Here is a 21,552-nt window from a genome sequence, read left to right on the forward strand (position 1 = left end):
ATTTTTATTTTCTAGCTCAATTCGGTATTCATAGCACTAAGCGAGAAAAGTCTTACGACGTTAAAGAAGTTTCACTCATTTATTAAATGGCTCATAGGAATGTTATGAGATGTATTCGATTATTACAGCAGAAGACAAACTAAAACCGATCGTTACTTTATTTCTGGGTTCTTAAGTAATAGTATTTCAAGACTTATACAAGTAATTGAGGGATTTACGGAAAAAATTAAGTCACTAGCGATTGTGAACACTGCATATTGATACGTAACCGCATTTACTATGCAAAATTTACAAAAAATACTATCAAGTATTTGTGAGTCAACTAACACGTGATAGCATTACTTTGTATGGATTAGAAGTGTATACCTGTTAAAATACAAGCCTTTTGTTTGCTTATTTTTATACATCACCTCAATTTTAAGGAAATTAATATTATAACTTTTGTACTTAAGAATTTCTTTGAGATCATTGTCGTTCAAAATTAATTTAATTATAATCAGTTTTTAGAGAGCAACATTTTAAAGTTTGTTACTTATAATACGCTAACTTTATGAGGATACCACATCGCTGTGAGCTAAACGTTGAAAATCGTAACACAATAACTAACTTGTTCTACTGTAATGACCACAAAACAGTCGATGCACATAATATTGTACAAATTCACATTTTGCTGGTAAAGGTTACAAAAATGCAAGTCCACTTTCTGATATTACAAAGTTGTACCTTTTAAATAGTAAGTAATATTTTATAGTTTGATTGTTGTCAAAAAATCTATTTATCAAATTTATAGTAATCTCAGATATAATGTCACATAAGAGAAAATAACATGTTTAAGTGTAATTTAAAGATTAAGTCTTTCAATTACTAATTAAATGCTTTACTAACTAAGCTGTTTTAGTGCTTACAATATTTCATTTCATGAGCTATGATTAATCTTGTCCAAATCTTAAATGTTAGAAGCAGAAAAAACGTAAACAAAAACTTCGAAGGGGAAGATAACACGATTAGGAGTCCGTAAAATGTTAGATTTGAAGCTTGAAATGACGTCGGCAATGTATTTTTTTTACGTTTATAAATTCTCAATGTGGTAATTTTTTTGTTTGTAAATTGAATTCAACACCATTTGAGGTATTTTCACTTAAATATATTCAACTAAACATTTACTTGAATAATACACTTCATTAATATCATACACTGTACGGTATTATCATATATATAATCATAGATAGAATACATCTTGAAGTCGCAATCTCGTACGGATTTCAATCATGTAAAATACAATATTTGCTTTTCTTAAATTTGTATTGTGTCAGTATAAGTAGCGTGTAGCTCAAGTAGACTTTCAACAGAAATTCTGTTTTTTACCAGGATTAGGGATACTTTTCTATTTGAAAAATTAGATAAAAAACGTTTCCATGGGTTTCATTCAGAAATTTTGTTAGCAGGAATCAAAACCTCTATTTTCAAGTCCGTCAAGATTAATAGAAAATGCTGGTAACCATTGGGGTAGCAAAAACTCAGGACATTAATAATCTTAAACAGTAATAATTATCTGAATCTTATGTTTGAAATAATGTCATTTGCAATCGCTGTGAAAATCTAACGGTTCGCAAAAATAATTAATACATTGTTAAATAAATAGTTAAAAATTTTTGGTAGCAGTTGATTTTGACCACTTTTTAAGTATGTATCTTATTTTGTGTACTTTGAAAATTCTATCTTACATTTAAGATGAAAGCTTATGAACATTCAGATATGAAATAATTATTGTACATCCTATTATATACTTAACAATGAAAAATCATAAGAAAACTATTGAGAAAAATCTTCATAATAAATAAAAAATAAAATAATAAAAGAAATAGTCTTTTTTGGAAGTGAATTGATTTTAAAAAACATGTAAAGCCTACTTGCTGTATTGTAATGTCTGAAAAATTTACAAAAATTCAGAAGTATTGTTTCAATGGACAAGGGAGGGGAATTCCCTGCCAGTGAAACTTGATTCCCTATACAGTGCACCCCCTCTTGTACCCAATAAACTCAATATTTTACTTACGTTGGACGTGGGCATTGGTTAGAATACACTTTAATATGGTCAAAAATTGTTCTCACTGAATGATTAAACGATAATCAATGGAAAGGTAAATGTTTTACGATATCCTTAAATTTCCCCAAATTTTATCTTTGTAAATGTCAAAATTAAAGTCGCGTCCCGTAGAAGCATTTATTAATTAAATAATTTTTATTGTGTGCTTCTTTCTAAAATAACCTTTAATAAATATTCAAAAAAGTCATACAATGTTTATGTATTCTAACCTTCTTAGAAGACTCATTATCATTGTAATCTTTACCTTGTATTACTGCTTCTGGACCTCATAAAGTGCCGTGGAAAAATCTAGAAAAAAAAAGGAAATAAAATTTTGTGATATTATAATAAAAAAAGGTGTTTAATTGATTAGTGTTGAAATGTGATAACAGTTTAAAAATAAAATAAATGACAATCTGAGAATTATTTTACTGCACTATTAAAATACTAAAAGAAATTTTTCAGATGTAAACTTTATATAACTAAATTAAAAGGCGAACTGGATAAATTAGGTATAAAATGAGAAATAAAATTCCATTTTTAAACAAGAATTAAAATGGTAAAAATTAACTCAAATCACAAGATTATGAATATAGGCAACAAAATTCATAAAATTACAAAAATTTTAAAGTCTAAAGCTGTTGTTTATAGAGAAACAGTCAGTGTAAGTATACATGTAATATCTTATTGAAAGCAGAAAAAAATTAGGTTTGCTTATATTATACCATCTACATAATCTGAACGCACTTGGATATACATAAACACAAGTAAACTAAAAGGTATTTAAAGTTATTACAGCACATATCCTAAAAAAATACTAAGTAGCATACCTAATAAAATATTTCATAGATCTAAACTAAAATGCGATAAATGTCTCATAATGTAATCATTAATCAAAAACGGGTTTTCGTGAAATATTAGCTATGTTAACAAAGATATTCGGAAAGACATGGCTTATCATAAACTTACTTTCTTACAACTTTCTACTATAAGAACGAAACAATTGGAGCCCGTTCGAAATGACCAGGAACTGCTGAACAAATATTAACAATAAGAAATTGTGATTCATTGACAAATATTAGATAAAACTTAGAAATTATTAAAGTAATTGTTTAAAGAATGGTTACAAAAGGTTTGGTAGAAATTTTTAAGAATAATTTAGTCACGTGAAAAAGATATTGTGAACATGAGCCAATAAATAAGGCTTTTAATCAGCACGTTTTTTAAATTCAAAATACTCCGAATAGTTAATATTTTCCTAATAGTTTAGTAGATACTTTAGTAGTTTTACAGTACGATATATTCTCGTTGATGAAAAACAAATAAAAAATAAATATTAGGTACTGTAGGCCCATGCAAAATCTAAAGTATATTTATGACAACGTCAAACAAGAAAATAGTACTATTTATTAAAAAATATACAAAGTGGCTCATTTAAAGAGTAAGATACGCATAACAGATCATCTATAAAATAAGCATCAACTCTATATTTAAAGAAGCCAAAATAATAATTACATCAAAAAACTTACCATTACCACTTACAAATCGTTTGATTACTTTTGCTTAGTTAAATAAATAATTTGTAAGCTTAGTGATATACGTTTAGGTTCTGAAATATTATTTTTTTAATTGTTATTTTAAATGAAGACAAAGAAATATATGTACAAAATAAATGTTGAAATTCGTTTTTACTTGTAATGACCGAAAATTTTCATTTTAAATTTTAATTTAGTAAAGTGCAGTGTTGTAGTATAAAATTGCTTAGAAATAAATATTTCTACCCTGAAAGCGCTCTTATTATAAGGCAGCTCAAAAATAAATTTAGATCCTCCTATTATGAGGCAGCACCTATTTATCAGACATGCACGTTCTTTTAACAGGCACTCGTGGACATAAAATAGTATCAAAAGTATCTAGCATATAGCATGTAATTAAATCCATATGCATTAAAAAAAAAATATACTGAATAATTTGATTAGTGATATGAGCGATATTTAAATTTCTCTTATAATGGAAGTATTACATTTTTAAGATTATGTTTGAAATTTCACCTATTATAAGGCAGGATCTTACAGAAATATTTTTTGAATGCACGATAGTGCTTAAAAATAACAAACGTTTTGTTTGATTTACATAGATAATATTATGATGATTTACAAAATAATTTTCTTGTATAGTGAAAGCCATAATTGTTATTTATTGTTGCGAAGTACTCTGACAATTTTTTTTTTGTCTTAATAAAAGTTAATTTAGTTCTTCTATTTGTATTGTGACGTGGCAAGCCAATGTCACAGTAAAAACATATATTTAGCGATAGCAGACAAGAGGAGAGGTGGTACAGTGCATACGAACCCTCCTGATCAGAAATTCTAGTTTGGCAGACTGGAAGTCCAAATTCACTTGCCAAAGTACCGAAGGTGGGCCGATGGTGGCAACGTGAGGGGGCAAACGGTAGGTCCAAGGTTGGCTGCCGAAGTAGTAAAGACATAACCAAACACGAAGCTTCCCTTGATGGTATACATAGATTTATACGTAAGAGTAAAAGAGTATATAAATATTGCAAATAGGATGTAATTTGAGTCAATGACGAAAAAAGAGTTTTTAATGCCGAATACATACAACTTTTTCTATTTTTAAACAAAAGAAATAAGTTTTTGTACTTCAAGGTGATTAATAAAAATGACATATATTGATATGGTTGTAAATATACTGAATGTGAATATTACATTTTTAATGAAAGCATTATTCTCAGACGTTCTCCCTATATAAATCATGTCTATCCTCTTTTCTCACTCCTTAGAATTTTTAAAAACTATTCTAATAGCAGTCAAAAATAATGTTTCATCATACTTTGAGCCAGAGGATGTATGTGCCATATGAATGTACAAAAATATCTAAAAAAAGTCCGGACTTATCATTTCATAGGTACTTAAGTTTGGCTTTTTTCAAATCCTACACTTTTTGCTGCTTTATTTTTTTAATAAGCGATACGTTTTAACTTTTTAACTTATTTTCAAATAACTATACATGGAATGTTTGGATATATTTCACTTCAATATAGTATACGAATGCTATAAGTGTCTGTATGTAACTGCACATTATGTAAATAAGTAAGTATGGATATACGTTGAAAATTTATTTACTTTTATGCAGGATAAAGCTAGATTACTTCGGTTATTTCAGCACCCTACCTGGGACATACTGTTTGCCCCCTCACGCTGCCACTGGTGGCCCACCTTCAGTTGCCTACAGAGGGCCTCCTGAACTCGTTCGGTAGCCACCTTAGATTTTTGATCGGGCTACCTGATCCAAGGCCTCTGTACCTATACTTATCCCTACTACGGGCGACACGGCCAACACTTGACTGTGTGCAGAAGTTGGTATGAGTGTGTACCAACACATGCAGGTAGCTGAAATACCGAGGCAGCACGGATCGACGGGTCGACAGGAGAGCCACTCGCTCTTGTCAGCTTGCCGTTGGGAAGGAAGAGTCAGAGGCAACGTTAGTTTACGTACATTGTATCAGTCGTGTGTGTGATAATATAGTTACATTGTATTGCTCCAGGTGACAACAGGAGATGCATCAATGGCTACCTGTTGACGACCTTGGCTGCTGCAACTGTCCTCACACGCATGCTATCAAGAATTGTGCTGTCCAAGTGCCAACGCACCAGCACGGCTAAGTCTACATTGATTAGGCTAGGTTGGATAGTCAGGCAGTATCGTTCGTCGTATAGTTGCTACAGTGGACGGTTCAAAATAAAAACAGTACTTGTATGTGAAGATATAGGTATTTTTCATTGATATATGCTTGAGTGCCAACTATCTGTCCCGTTCCTTCAGTCCCGTAGAAAAATAATAATACGCCGTGTCTTGCTGCCAACTGCAAAGCGAGCAAGGCGTGACACGTTACAGTATATATATAAATTTTATTAAAAAATGCACTGTAACATGTTGTACCTCACTCACTTATCTGTAAGTAGCAAGGCACGGCATGTAGGTATTTTCTTTACAGGACTAAAGGGATGAGACGGATAGTTGGCACTCGAATGTGTATTAAAGGAAGACACTAATGTTTTAACATACAGTTTTTATCTATATTCTCAAATAACTCAACACAATTTACTACATAAAGAATTACTCTGCGTAAGTGCAAATGTGTGTAGCTTGATGATGCAACCCTAAACGTTAACAGATAGTTGTTGTTGTGCCTCCTACTGCCACTCGGCGCAGCACAACGTAACATATCGATTCACACTCGAGAGAAAAACGCACACCTATAAGATGTATCGTTGCCTCAGAAAACGCGTCACAACGGCAAGCAGGCAAAAGCAAAGATGTTCCTCCTGCCAGCTCACCAATTCGTGCTGCCTTGGTGCCCTTGCTACCTGTATGAATTGGTACGTACACACGCCAATTTTTGCACACGGTTGAGTGTCGGCTGTGCCGCACATAGTAGGGATTGATGCAGGTACATTGTACCGCCTCTCCTCTCGTTTGCTACTGCTAAATGTACACTTTCATTGTGACGTCGATATGTGACGTCGATATGACACGTCACAGCACATTTTTGAAATTTGTATACATCGTTATTATTTGTGCCTAAATATGACGTCTCAGAACTTATTTTTACTGAAATACTTTTATTTACCATGCTTATTACTTGTATTTATCTCCGTAGTCTAGCTGACCTTCTGATGGCCGATCACCCCGAATTCAGATGAGCAGAACTATAGGTTTTACTGCATTACCATCTCATGTAACGATGCTGCCACTTCATTTACGTCTAAATTTTCTTGATAGATTTAGAATTATTTAAGGCCCTTCACTTTAAAAAATTAACAACCCTTTAAATTCTTTTTTTTTATAACTAAAGTTACCTGTTATTGTAACAATATTACTTATTTCACTTACTTTAGTGGACTATAATGAATGTTTTAGTATCGTGTGTAATTAATCGTATTTAACTATGTTCGTTTTTTACCACAACTCTCCTAGCTATTTTCAACAGTTTTTTTCTCATTCGGGACTGCGTGTATTTTCAAAAAGGAAGTTAATTGGCACTTTGGAATTTTCAGTTAAAAGTCTAGTCATGTTTCTTTTTGAGACTATACGTACATGTATAGCACCTATTCTACTTTTCTTATCTTTTTTAACTACATTTAAATGAGAGATCCGATCGCTTAGTGGATATTAGCGTGTTAGCCTCCTAGCCAGAGATATCCGAAGTATCGTAGGTTCAAGTCCCATCAAAATTATCAAGATTTTTTTCTTCGTCTTTTCCGATAGAATAAGTACCCGAGATGCTAAATAATTATGAATTCAAGTTTGAAAACACAAAGTTGATTTTTCTGATAATATCTGAACCTTCTGAGAACTCATTTTCAAAGGAAAGCCAACACATTAAATTTTGTGTTGATTTAATTAATACATGTAATGCTTTTTTCCCTCAATTTATTTCTTTAGTAACCAAAACTTGCAATGAAAAATAATTATCTTGTATTGATAATAAATATAGATGATACGTATGTGTACATATTTTTTTATTACAACAATAATATCTAAAAAAAATTTTCACATATTACATTATCTGTTTGAGAATCATTTTACTGACTCTAGTTGTATAGAAATATTGTTTGAACTCAACACCTAGAAAAATCCATAGATAATTGTCCACGTAAAACTAAAAGCTTTTACAAGTACAAACATGTTGGAAATGAGAACGACCGACAGTAGGCCCGGCTTTTGTGTACATTGTGTACACTTGTAGTCTCTGTCGGCCCAACGCTCTGTGCGTGTGCGCTTGGTCGACTTTGCGCGCTGCAGGTGTGTGTGTGCGTATTCACGTGGCAAGCCTTGTATACTGTAAGCGCCAGATCATACTCAACTCTCGTCGAAGATAGACTCTCTTAATTTACGTTGCCAAACTCTAGCATTCAAAGGTGCATGCATCACCTTAAATGCTAGTGTAAATCTTCTGATTAACTCTCTCAATACAGTGGACAAAGCTCAGTTGTGCAGTGCAGTGCACTTAGTGCTTTGTTTAAGTTGCTCACTGTATAATCTGCAGACCAGCTCAAATAGTTAATCTCATCGAACTACCAGTGATTATCAACAGCAAGATTCAGTGAAACTCTTGTATGTTTTTACAGATAGTAATTGTGTATTTCTACAGACAGTAATTGTGCATTTCTACAGACAATCGTTTTTCGTTAATCAATATTTCAATCAGTTATATTATATCAGCTTTTATTTTCACATTTATTCGTGTAACTTTCAAACTCTCTTGCGAGCTCAAGGCCAGTGTGTGTTTACATATTGTGTTATTCAACTTGACTCCTTACTTTCTACATTCTTCGCTTTTATATATTTCAATAGTTCATTGCTTTAAGACTATAGACATTATTTTTTTTCTCCTGTATTAATTGACCTTTACCATTTTTGTGAATATTAACTGTGAATTTTCTTAGCCTTGGAGTGGTATTAAAAGTTGTTATTATACGCTGTTTTATTTTATTGTGTTTTATTGTGTCTTCCCAACCACCCTATCTGAGCCTAGTGTGTGCTAACGCATACGCCTCGAACAAAACAAATTATGGCCAACATTCATCATTGTCATTTATTAATTTTCACAGAAAGCAACAAAACAAGCTGGAATCGCTTTCGACATAATAAAAATAGTAGAGGTGTTGTTATTCCTGTGCAGAAAGTTATAAGTGGGATGAATTTATTTTTTTTTTATTTTTTTATCAGTCATTATTTTTGCTTTAGTATTTTATTTAATTGACTTTTTATTTTTTACCCATTATGTAACCTAATCCAACTATTATACTTAAATTTTTTATTGATATTACTCCTGCTTCAATTTAAAAGCTTAGTTATTAACGTAAAAGTCATTTACAAATATTGTTTAAAACTTATGTTGAAAAATTTATATTGAGGTTTTCATGACATGTATTAACATTTTTATACATTGCTTCCACTACACTATAATAAGTGATAGTTTCTCCGTGAATGTAATTTAAAAGTGTGTTATTTGAGAAATATGTACTTATATCACTTGATCTCAAAATTACACTATTAAAATTAAAACCTCACTTTTTACCTGAAATTCTAAAATATATCATCTGTTAACAATTTTCTTGGAATAAGAAAAGACTTTACGTGTCTATTTACTATTTTTCAGAAAAATTTATAAAATTTTGAGTCATTTTATTAGAGACGATCACTCAATTAATGTATTTTGAACGATGGCTATGTTACAGGTTTAAATAAATTAAAGCTCTTACATACCTTATGCTCCAATTTAATAATCTTGTTAAACTAAACGAGTGCATTATTTTCTTAATTATTTGAAAAGATATTTTAAAAACGTATTTATATTAACTTTCAATTGCATTACGAAGAATATTTTTGAAGTAAATTGGTCTTATCACAGTAACTCTTTCTCTACAAATCTTATTAATCGGAGAATCATGCTCAATTAAGGCTGTACTAATAAAAACTTTTAAATGATGTAGTAAAATTTTTCACGTATTTTTTATAATAATTCATTTTGTACGTAATATTGATACAAAAAAAGCTCTTAGTTTTTTGGAAAAATAACATCTCGTCAACCTACAGTCATAATTTTTATTACTCGTTGTCATCCTATTTATTTGTTATTCTGTTGTTAAAATCGTTACATTAATTTTTTTTTGCAATACAATCAACTCAATTTAATTACAACCAAGCTTTGGGAGAAGTTTTCCAGTTATTTATGAAGTCATCCCATTTTGCTACTTTATAAAGAATTTTTTCCTGTCTTCAAGATGAACTGGTTGAGTACTTACTCTGTAACTTTTACTACTTATGAAAAATTTTTAGATTTTCCTTTAAAAATTCACAAAATTCCCGTTGATTTTCAGGATTTAATATTTAAATATCTACTTCAGAATTTTACGACAAGTACCTTTCTCAACTCTAAGCAATTTGTACAGAAATAGAGTTATATTTTTATGAACAGAACTGTGAGGGTACAAGTAGGGTTGTATAAAATCACAAAGACGGCAAGGGGAGTTAGGGGGTGACAACAAAATTAAAAAAACTCAAGAAACAATCAAAATGTGCTTAAGCTTTTTATTTTACTTATAACGTAATATAAATGGTAGTGAGGATGACGGGGAGGGGGGTTGAGGTATCAATGGGTCATTTCAGTGATCCACCTTATGGCGATATTTTTACACATAGGAATGTATATAAAAAAATGTTTACAGAATGTAAATTTTGATGACAATGAATGCCTGGGGGAGAAGGGGTTATTATGCTGATAAATCAGAAGTTATGTGGACGTTTGAATAATTCTACCCTGTTATTAACATATACCTTTGAAGCACGTAAGGTCTGAATAAATCGCTTGCACAAAACACACATGTATACTAGTGAAATTGGCAGACTTTGTCTATTGCATGCAAAGGTTGTGCATGTTAGTGTTGTGTGCAAATTTTTTAACACAAAATATCTTGCACACGCTTATGAATAAAGAACACAAAGAATTTTATGATTTTTTAAATGTATACAATCTGTGTGCCTAAATCGACGTACGTTTTTTGCACATCCTTGTATGATTAGGTATTATCTCTGAACAAAATTCCGCTAATTTATACATAAACGCTGTGTACAAAAAAAAATGTTAATAATATACGTTGGATTTGAGCGTGTGGATAATATTTTGTGCATACAAATTTTTTTATAACGTAATCCTGAACAATCTATGTGTGTACTGGGTAAGGTCTACAGTAAAATTGTATTGATTTTAAAACTAAATTAAATTAGACAGTAAGAGGAACACGGTTTATAAAAAATAATGAAATGTATACATTCTCATAAAAAATTTAAGATATCTATACATTTAGTTAGACGTAAGACATTCACAGTAGATGTTAAATGAAACAAGTTCGAACAAAATATGAGAAGGAACAAGGTCTCTTGTAGAATAATCCCATTGATTGGCGTGATCAAATCCATGAACATCAAATAACCAACAAAACGCAACTATTTCTTTAAATGTTAAGCCCGTAAAACTCAACTGGACCCGTGGTTTAAGTGCACCTTTAATTTATCCTTGAGGGGTTTAATTGATCCCGAAACAATCAAATTAACTTTGTGGTAAGATCTTGACTAAAAAATAGTTCTGTATATAAGTAAAAATTGAGAAAAATGGATGGGTGGGAAATGCATGAAAAATGCGTAGGAGAAGGGGGTTGAAGTGGATGGAGGGAGATATTATGAAATAAAAGAGAAAGCTGAAAAATAAAAAAACAATAAGGTAGTTTAAAGAAGCTGAGTAGTTAATGGAGGGGATAAGGGGGGTTGGCTGAATCATGCTGAGTAGAGGCAGAATCATTTAAGAAGAACTTCATAATATGGAAAAACAACTTAAACGTTTGTTGAGAAAGTTTTGAATTCCTTTTAACCAAGCCGTAAAAAATAATAGAAATTGCTGTACAGTAGATAAAAAAGATTGTTTAAGTGGATTGAACCAGATTCAAAAATATCTCATTATTAGTCTGAATAACTTGAGAAAAAGTGCTTTGCAACGAGGTTTAAAATACATTGACGTCAATACAATATTATCATATGTAGAATATAGGAGTTAACTTTTTTTTAAATTTATCTGTTGACGTATCATTACTTTTTTTCACTTTGCTTTAAGCATTTTGAATGTTCTTCAAGAAAAATGTATTTATAAAGTCTCAGTTGTATAATTGTACTTCGTTACATTTTTTTTTTAATTCTTATATTTTTTACTTTGATATTCAAAAATAGGTCCAGCAGTAAGTTTCGCAGTAAAAAATGCTGGTAACTCTCATCACAGAAACAATCAAACGCTGATTTCTGTAGTTAATTATGAAAATTTTAAAATGTAGTGCAGGCATGCGTCCAATAAGTGATAATGTTTAAGAATTTTCACTTGATATTGGTAAAGAAAATATTTAAGCGCTTATAATCTGTGAAATATATAGAACTGAAGATATATGTTTTAAAATACTTGAATCAGTGTATAGCTACTCAATTAAAAGCGTGGTACTTACTTTTTAAATAGTAAAATGTTAAATAAAATAAAAGGACAGTTAAAAACGTGTCACAGTATTAATAACGCAATATTAAAAGTAGTTGACAAGCTCAACGGTATTATTTACGTTAATTATCTAAATAAAAAAATAAAAAATATTCATTACCTCATAAACTTTATTTTAAGTATGGAGTAATCATCATGTTACTGAAGATAATGCAATAGCACAGGGTTTAGAATATCAAAATAATAAACATTAAATATGAAAGTAGAAATAACAATTCGTAGCAGAATTAAAAATTGGACAAAAATGTTATTTCCCAAGTATACTTTAAATACTGGAAAAATAACTTTACCGGCATTTATTTCATATAAGAATCAATTTCCCTTAGCTTTAGCAATGATTATGGGTAAATCGCAAAGTCAAACTTTTGATATGGTAGGTGTATATTTTTTTGAATGAAACAGTGATTCTCACATGGTCAACTTACGTTGTCTTATTAGAAAGCACATCTAACGACAGTATTTTCGTGCAAAACTAAAGTAAAAATGACATGGAGGTCAAACATATTGTGTAGAAAAGATTTCGTTAAATGTAGACAACATTTTTTATTTCTTAGAAACAGTCTCATTCTTTATAAAACATTTAAGAAAATTGTATGAATATTTTCATACAATGACTATTTAGTCTACTACATTTGCTTGTAATGTGAAAATTATGAATTCTTAGATAGTGAGCTCAAGATTGGCAACCATTATTTCAGATTTTGCAATTTTTTAATTTACAAAGTCACCCATGGACTCACACTTTATTTCTATTTAAAAATTTTCTCGTAATTTTTTTATGAACTGCATGGTTTTAAGATAAAAAAAAATAGTAAAGCTTTTTTCTGTTTCATCGTATTTTAACCAAGTATAGTTTTTTTCACAGTTGATGAATGATGTAGTATAGAATATTATTCTCTTTTTGATACAAAAGCTACTGAACTCTTATAAAAAGATCTAAAATGGTAGAGGAAATTTTTCAATAATTTGATTTTTTAATTCGAAATAATTTCTCTGTCTCCTTCAGAAAACTTTGAGAAAATATTGGTATGAATATTTTACACTAAACATGCACTTAACTAATATCAAAACAATTACATTATTTTCAGATGTAATATCATACATTGATCATGCGATTGATAAGCTACAAAGGTTTTATTTAATTTAAAACTTGTTATATTTCTTAGTATGTAAACATCTAACTTACAGTTGACAATTGAGACAAAGCTGTCTGTAACCAAAATCTCATCATTTAAAAAAAATTAATTGATAAACCAGTTACAATTGTCAAAAAATAGTGTTTTTCCATGAGGTGCATTGAATATTCCAAAAATTAATTTAACTTATCGCTTATTTTATATAAAATTAAAAACGCAAACGTTGGACTTCTTGTTCTCATGCTTCCATCAGAAATGGTGTAGTATAAAATCGTTCTTGTAAAGGGCACTTAAACTTATATAATCTGACATCGTTGTTGTAGCTGTAATTGTGCTTCAAAGATCTCGGAGTATCAGAAAAGCATACAGAAAAACTACATTTTCATATACGTAACTTTTTGATAAAACAAGTCTTCAATAAGTATTTTATGATTATACTATGTAGTAAGCAAAAACTGCAATTATTAAAATAAATAAGTGAAAATCATTTTTGTAACATTCGTTAGTTTTTTAATTATCAAGTCTCTTTTATTCAGAATTCATCTTGGTTCTTTTAAATACATTGTTAAAACGCATGAGACAGTGTTTTCTTATAATGATGAAATTTGATTCTTAGGTTTTTATTTTTTTTAATTTTTTTTATATAAACTGGAGGTCACGATATTATGATTATGAGAATATATATATATATATATATATATATATATATATATATATATATATATATTTTTAAGCTGACTCGAAATATTGAGCCACTCATATAGTTACGTTACAGTTAATATGGTATTTGATGACTGTCACCTTCAAAAGACAAGAAATATACTCTTCAAACAGTTACCATCAAACAAAACTTTTTGTATAAATAATTATATAGATCAAAAAATTACTATTTTTCCATCATTAATGATTAGACTTCTAAAAAATCTAAATATATCTTGGAGAATGGTTAAAAGGTAAGGGTCTTAAGAAAATGGATAAGGTGTAATAACACATGCTGCAGGAAAGCGTTGGCCAATAGATGGAGACTAATCCTGTAAATAAAATACATTTACGAGTTGAAAACTATTTTCTTATAACTCTTATTTTGAAACTACTGGTCATATCATAAAATAAAAATTTAAACTTTAATTTTAATTATTTTAAAAAGTATCTAAAATATCGTTTATTGAGGTCTGAGTCCACTTGGTGACTAAGAATTGGAGAACACCACAATGCTGGGGACAGAACAGAAGACAGGTACCCGAGAACTGAAGACAATAGTTTTAAATAGAAAAAGCAATCGTTGTGTATATAATAAAGGAAAATTTTTAAATAAAACTAAAAATCACATTGAATTGTGCAATCTAATATGATAGTCAGCAATCTTGGAAACGTCATTGAAACTTCATAGCGTTATTTTTGCAGATGAATGGGCCTCACCAACTGATAAGTCTTAAGACATCTTTTGATCGACAAATATGGCAATTGGATTATATTTTTAGTCTCCTAACTGATAAGCTTACAAAGGGGGTTTTAAGCCCGGGTAAGAGGCAAAGAGTAAGACTAAAATAAAAAGACTCTTCAGAATAAGCAAAAATATTCATATAATATAAAAAATCATTTACGTGGGACTGAGAGAGTTGAGAAACAGTAAAGGGAGCATATTAATAGTACTTTTAGTGACTTGTTATATCAAGTAAAATTTTGAATGGGTGTGTGTATTGGCGAATGGTGGCTTCCGTGGACATCAATGAAAAAAACAAAATTAACAAAGTTATCAGATGAACCAGATCTTTCACACAACTTTTTTATGTAATGAGTGTTAAATTTTAGAACAGCGGGGATTGTAGATAAGTCAACTTTTATACACATATATACATGTATATACTAGTGGGGCTTTATCTTCCTGCACCCTCCATGCACCAACTCGTCCATTTTTAAATGAGGATGCTAAGACTCTCACGAAATCCCTGGTGGATTCAATCTGTTATTACTTATTTTTTAGATTCTTATCGTTATTATAATTTTTACGACGCAGCAGTAGTAAAAACAGAGTCCATGGAAATAGATATGTATAGCTAGAGCTGCTGTGGCGCACTGTCAAATGCGTGAGCAAAAAAAAGATGGACAATCATCAAAAGCAGAATGCATATATAAATGCGTATGCACACATAGACATACACACACACATACACAGAACAAAAATATATTTTAGTATATACTATATTATATGGAATTTTTTTCGAGGCAGTGCAGAGGAAAAGTGGAAGAAATTAACAATGTTGTTGATGTCCACCGCTCATTATCGTTCGCTCTAGTACCACCAGCCTGTTTGCTTACAGTTACTTTTTCTGCATTAGCATATAAAGTTCATAGCTATATTTATACAAGCCTGAGTTAGCTTGCTCGCTTGATTCACAGGTTAACTCCCCACATAACGCAAGCCTTGAGAGATTTCACTCCAAAACAGGAACGTCGAAGCCGATCGATTGGAGTGAAAATTGAATACTGCCAAAGGTTCTCACAATGAATAGAAGATATTTTGAGGGAATTGACTTTTGTCTCTGATACTGTGACGTGGCACTGGCTTTTATATCTCATGTAACTGCAGTTCTTAGAATGGATGTAACAAACAACTACATCTCAACTGTAAGTGTATATACGAACCTCTACACCTTTTTATCGGTACAGGTGTAGGTGTAATAAACTCTTGATAAGTGTACTGTCATGTGTGGAATTCTATTTATATGATACTGGGGCCGAATCATGTGACTCTTTTTAAGTACATCAACATATGTTATAAAATAGGGCAACAAAATGAAAAAAAGTTTTATGGGACAGCCTCTGATAGATTACGTTTGAAAAAAGAGGTTTTCACAACAAATAAAAACAGAAACAGAGGAGTTGACTTTTCTCTCCGTCGTTGTGACGTTCCACTGATTTTTTTTCACCCCATATAACCATGGCATTTAGTGTGCATGTAACAGGTTTGTTTGGGAATTAGCTTAAGGGTGTTTTTGACCGTGGGCAAAGTAAATATATTGAGAACAATTAGGTGCACACATTTTATTCTAATGCTTGGCACGATAAAAAAGTGTGGTAGCTGTGGGGTGGGGGGGGGGGCAGACGAAACTTGTGGAAGGCTGTGGGAAAGCGTGATGAAGCTTAATATGAGGCTAGCATATTTTTAGCTATGTAAAAATCACGTAAAAAACTGGTCGAATTTCACCTTATTTTGTGGGGGGGGGGGGGCTATTTGTAGTAAACTTTTTTTTCGTTGAGGGCCTAGTGGACGTGAGTAGTGTGTTGGGAGAAGAGGGATGGCATGGGGACGATTTGTGACTGCCTTACAGAAAACAACTATATAACATAGGATGATGTATCTTTCTATATTTTATAGTTGTATAGTTTCAGGGTAAGTACTACATTCTCCTCGCTTCCCCCTAACTTTCTTCTGCTCCCCCGAGGCTCTCCTCTAAATGAGGCAAAACTCGTTCTATTTTTTCTGTAAATTAAACCCTGATAACCTTAAGTTAACATCTCCTGCCGCCTCACACCCCCAACTCCAACCGATCCCTTCTCGCTTCCCCCAGCTCCTCCTCCACAGCTTACCCTTACTAAAATTCCCTATATAACATGGTTCTTTTGGCGAAGTTGTCAACATTCCCTGCCAAATTTATTAGGTCCCTCTGACAGCCCTTATGCAAAATGAAGAAATATTATTTCGTTTTCTTACTTATTCATTTTCGAGGCCCACCATTAATTTTTAGGAGCCGTTCAACACTCCTTCCTCGCTGAGCCTACACAACCTGTTATATCGAATCTCTTTATCTCTCACATAAATAACCATTAGCCATTCCCTTAAAAAACTTTTTTTCTTTCAGCGGCAATGTCTAGGGATAAATGATCCTTATAGACGCGTCATCTATATTGCGTAGAGGAGTCGGGAGAAAAAACTTCTGGCTCCCTACTTCTCCTTACTTGAGAGAGAGATAGAGAGAGTGAGCAGCAGTGCTCAAATACTCCCCCTTACTTCTCCTTATTTTAAAGAGAGATAGAGAGAGTGCGAAGTAGGAGTGCAAAAGTGGACAAGTATTAAGTAGGTACTTACCTACACTGTGTTTATTCATTTTTATTAAGTGTGAGAAACGAAAACATCTAAATAGAGTACAAGTCCAACTAGGGTATGACTATAAATTTGTCGTATAATGCATCGTAGTCAATTAATAACCTCAATTCAAATATAGACACAATAATAAAATGACTGTTGAAAAAATCTTATAAAAATCAAACATGTAACTTTTGCAGCAACCGATGTCCAGAAGTCTAATGAATAACTATATTTCAGTTTATAAATATTGAAATGCTATTGATGTGCAAATATTGATTTAATAATAAGATTCTTAATGTCATTTAGTACTTAATAAAATTTAAAGGATTTTCAATAAAATTAAGTTGTTCTGACCGACTTCTTTTACTTTCTGGGCCTGTTAACATCCACTAACCAACAACCTCGCTTTTCTTGGGTCGTAAATGTAAGCAGATGATATAGGCCCTTTACTTTTGCCCCAAACATAACCTATTACAATACTCACCACCGAAACTAGTTGTTATGTGATGGCTAATGAACCACGAATTTTTGGCCGAAGTAGTAAGAAAAGTAGTAAACATCACACGGAACGTCACTTGGTCATCTACTCCAGCAGCTCACCCACTTTCTGGTCGCTTGATTTATTAACAAAATCAATGAAATAATGCAAGCGCCAATTACCATATGACATGGAGCGCTTACTGGGACCTGTAATAGTTATTAAATAATGTTAAATAATAACGCAAGCAAAAATCACTGCACAATCCAGGGAGCTAACTGGTCACTTTATCTATTAATAAAATTAATGAAATAACGCAAGCACCAATTATCTCACAACTTAAAGCACTAAATCGTCATTTTACAAATTAATTATATATATCAACTAGTAACGCGAGTGCCTATTACCACATGACCCGAAGTGCTTACTAGTCGCTTTACTTATTAATAAAATAAATAAAATAACGCAAGTGCCAATCACCACTTGGCCCGAAGCGCTTACTAGTAGCTGTGGTAGGTAATAAAAAAAATTGAAAAATAACACACTGCAGCTTCACCGCTGGGAGCGGATCATCGAGTTTCATCCCTTATAATGTAATGTACTATTACTTGAATGATACTGCTAACATTTTCATTAGGCTCCCTGTTTTCTCTATAACATTCTGTTCAGGATACTCGTATAGTCTTAAGAGTCAGAGTAATCGTATCTTAATTATACATGTATGATAATTTATTTTCCTTATCATCCCAAAAAAAAAGAAATGTTGAATTTATTCTATTTCTTTTATTGTTGAAGCAGATCCAAGCAGCCTTTACGAACTGACCTACTATCTTATCTTACAGGATTTTTACCGTACCATATATGGGTTATTCTGCCGTAAGTGGCCTATTTCGTGTCCAGAGCTCATGCTACTTTAAGAATTTAAAATTTCATGTTCCAAATGCGTGAGGTTTTGTTAAAAGTGTTAAACTTTCTTGGGAAAAACTTTAAGCCGATATATTGACTTCTTTATCAGATAATTAAGAAAATATAGTAAAAACTTACCTTCCATATCCTGTCTTCATACTAATTTTGCACCTAAAAGCTCCTACGTAATGAAAACTAAGGTTTATTGCCAAATCCTCTAATTTACACTGTCCAGTACAGACGTTGTCTGTAATCTATAAGCAAGAGTTTTCATCAAATACCAATTTACCCTGAAATACCAAAATTTCACCTGAAGTGTCAGTTCTAGTGGACATTATTTTAAAAACCACACTGTTGTATTTCATAACTTTTTGTAACGATCACCTTTCTAATTTTACATTATAGCTAGATAAACGCACAAGCCAAAGCTGTCAGAAATCTTAATTGCCTTTATTGATAAGTATTTTAATATTAAATTTTCGTGTTTCCAAAGATTTTGGTCACTTCCATGGACCCCTCACCCCAGCACCTTATTATTAACACATATAAGCAAAATTTTATTTTTAAACTATTTATTGACGACAGATATTTTGTAAGTGGAAAATCGTTTATAATAAGTCTACGAGCTACAATCGTACTCCAAAGCTCAAAATGTCACATGATAAAAAAGTGTGCCTGATACTTGGTTGCATCGAGGGCCAGCTTCTTGAATTTTCAGTAGTGGCTTCTCAACAGTGATGGAGGCACTGTTCCTAAGCTCCAGAAAGGCAGCTCCTCGAAGCATATTTTAGCGTAAATTGATGACATTTATGGCACATATGACACATTTCTTACATTTACGGCAATTGCTGACATGTATGTGTCCAAAACCTCAAATGTATGTTATTTACTCGACCCTGTTTATAACTTGAATGACTTAATATTTCAGGGGACAATAAATAATTTTCTAAAAATTTATTAGGATATTCTCTTACTATTTTTAAAAAACGTGCTGATTGGTTGGTGAAGCCAGGGCCTAATAAGAAAGATTAGGGTCGCTTTACGAAGTGCAGTTAAGTCATACAAATATTTCTTAAGCCTCTATAACATAGTAAGCTTAAAGTTAGTGAGCAGAAAAAGTTGTCACCATTTGTTGCAAAATCAACAAGGGTTATATATTTATACACATACCTTGTAACAAACAGCGAATGGAATCCTATGTTCATCTTATAGGTTGTCACAGCCGATCAGCTACTGTCCCAAGTTCTGGAGTTTCTTCCGTTGAAGATCACTACTGTAATTCAATCGACTTGAACCTTATATCTCAGAGGATCATGAGTAATTTATTGAAAAGTTATTTTTTGTTAAAAAAAATTCAAATATAAATTCCAAGCTTTCTTTACTACATTACTAAGAGAACTTTTATCTAATAATCGAATAAAAAATAAAAAACAAATAAAAAAAGGAAGCATAAAAAGTAATTTAAAGCCCATGTAACCAACCTTCTGAGCCAGAAATCTACAGATAACTCAAATTTAAAAGACACTAAATGACTGAGCAGGCGATTACTCATTGTTAAGATTTAATACAATTAATGAATAAATTAATTAGTACAAATAGGAGGAAGATAATAAGTTTAAGGAAATATTGCTTATTGTAGTAACTCAACATCATAGTTGTTATTTATATTGTAAAACAGTTGTTTCGTAACAATACAAGTGTTGTGTCAAAGATTAATTTTTGTTTGGTGTATGAAAAAATCACTTTTTCAAAAAATTAATCAAAGCACTGTATCTTCGTTTCATGTTAGATTATCGACCCAGAAAGTGACCTATGTAAATTTAAATAGTAAGTTAATAATATTGATGTGAGAATAAAGTTAAATTTAAATGAACGAGTATATTTTCATGTTGAATTCTTTGTAATTTTGTGATAGACTATCTTTTGATAGTTTGAAAAAAATTTAGCTAGTCCTTAAAATCACAAAAAGACAGAAACCCCTTGTACCTAAATTAAAAAATTAGAATTTCTGCACTTAGGAGTCTGCCGGGCAGTGCGCAAAGGGAGCACATCCCCATTAGTATACATACAAGTAAGGCTTCACTCCTTTGCGCTAACTTTTTTAATTTTTAATATAAATCAAATACTTGGTTTTTCAGCTTTCCTTTTGTAAATAAATAAATAAAAAAATGGTACACTACTACACATACGTAAAATTTTACAATTTAAAGACAATTTATGAGGAAATTTAAAATCACTTAAACCAAAAAAGTTAATATTAAAAAAAAACAGTACTATGTTTTTTATAATTGGATGTTTACTTTGATGTATAATAAGCGGAAGATTAAATTGCGATTTTTGTAATTACATGTAATTAAAAAGATAACATTTTTTTATTAATGCCCCAGAAGAATTAGGAAAAACATTTCCATTCAAAACGTAAACTTATTATTTTATTTTTGGTAGAAATAAATGTTTTCTATAGTATGAACTGGTAAAACATTAATATTATTCCCAAAAAAATGACCAGTTATAGACCATTTAAGGAAACGCGGGTATATAAGAGAAGACTGCCGTGGGGATGTCGATTCGCGTGCTTTGGAGTTTACAGTTTTATGAGCTATGTGACAAAGGAAGCGATGCAGGGTGATATGAGTGTACAGCCTCAGGAACGTTAAGAGGTGTGTCCAGAAGTGTAGAAGTGTAGTTAAGCAACACAGGGGCACTGCAGGCAGTAACATTAATCACATCTGCATA

At 31.4% G+C, this 21,552-nt stretch overlaps 1 protein-coding gene across 1 annotated transcript in view; it reads left to right on the top strand.

The window, feature by feature from the left end:
* The window catches only part of LOC106637206 (Talin_middle and talin-RS domain-containing protein rhea), a 912,483-nt gene that overhangs the window by 353,265 nt on the left and 537,666 nt on the right, over window positions 1–21,552 (top strand). The window lies entirely within an intron of this gene.

This window comes from Copidosoma floridanum, unplaced genomic scaffold (assembly GCF_036245765.1).
Source record: "Copidosoma floridanum isolate Cflo_tuat_1 unplaced genomic scaffold, Cflo_Japanese_pri ptg000024l, whole genome shotgun sequence".
NCBI lineage: Eukaryota > Metazoa > Arthropoda > Insecta > Hymenoptera > Encyrtidae > Copidosoma > Copidosoma floridanum.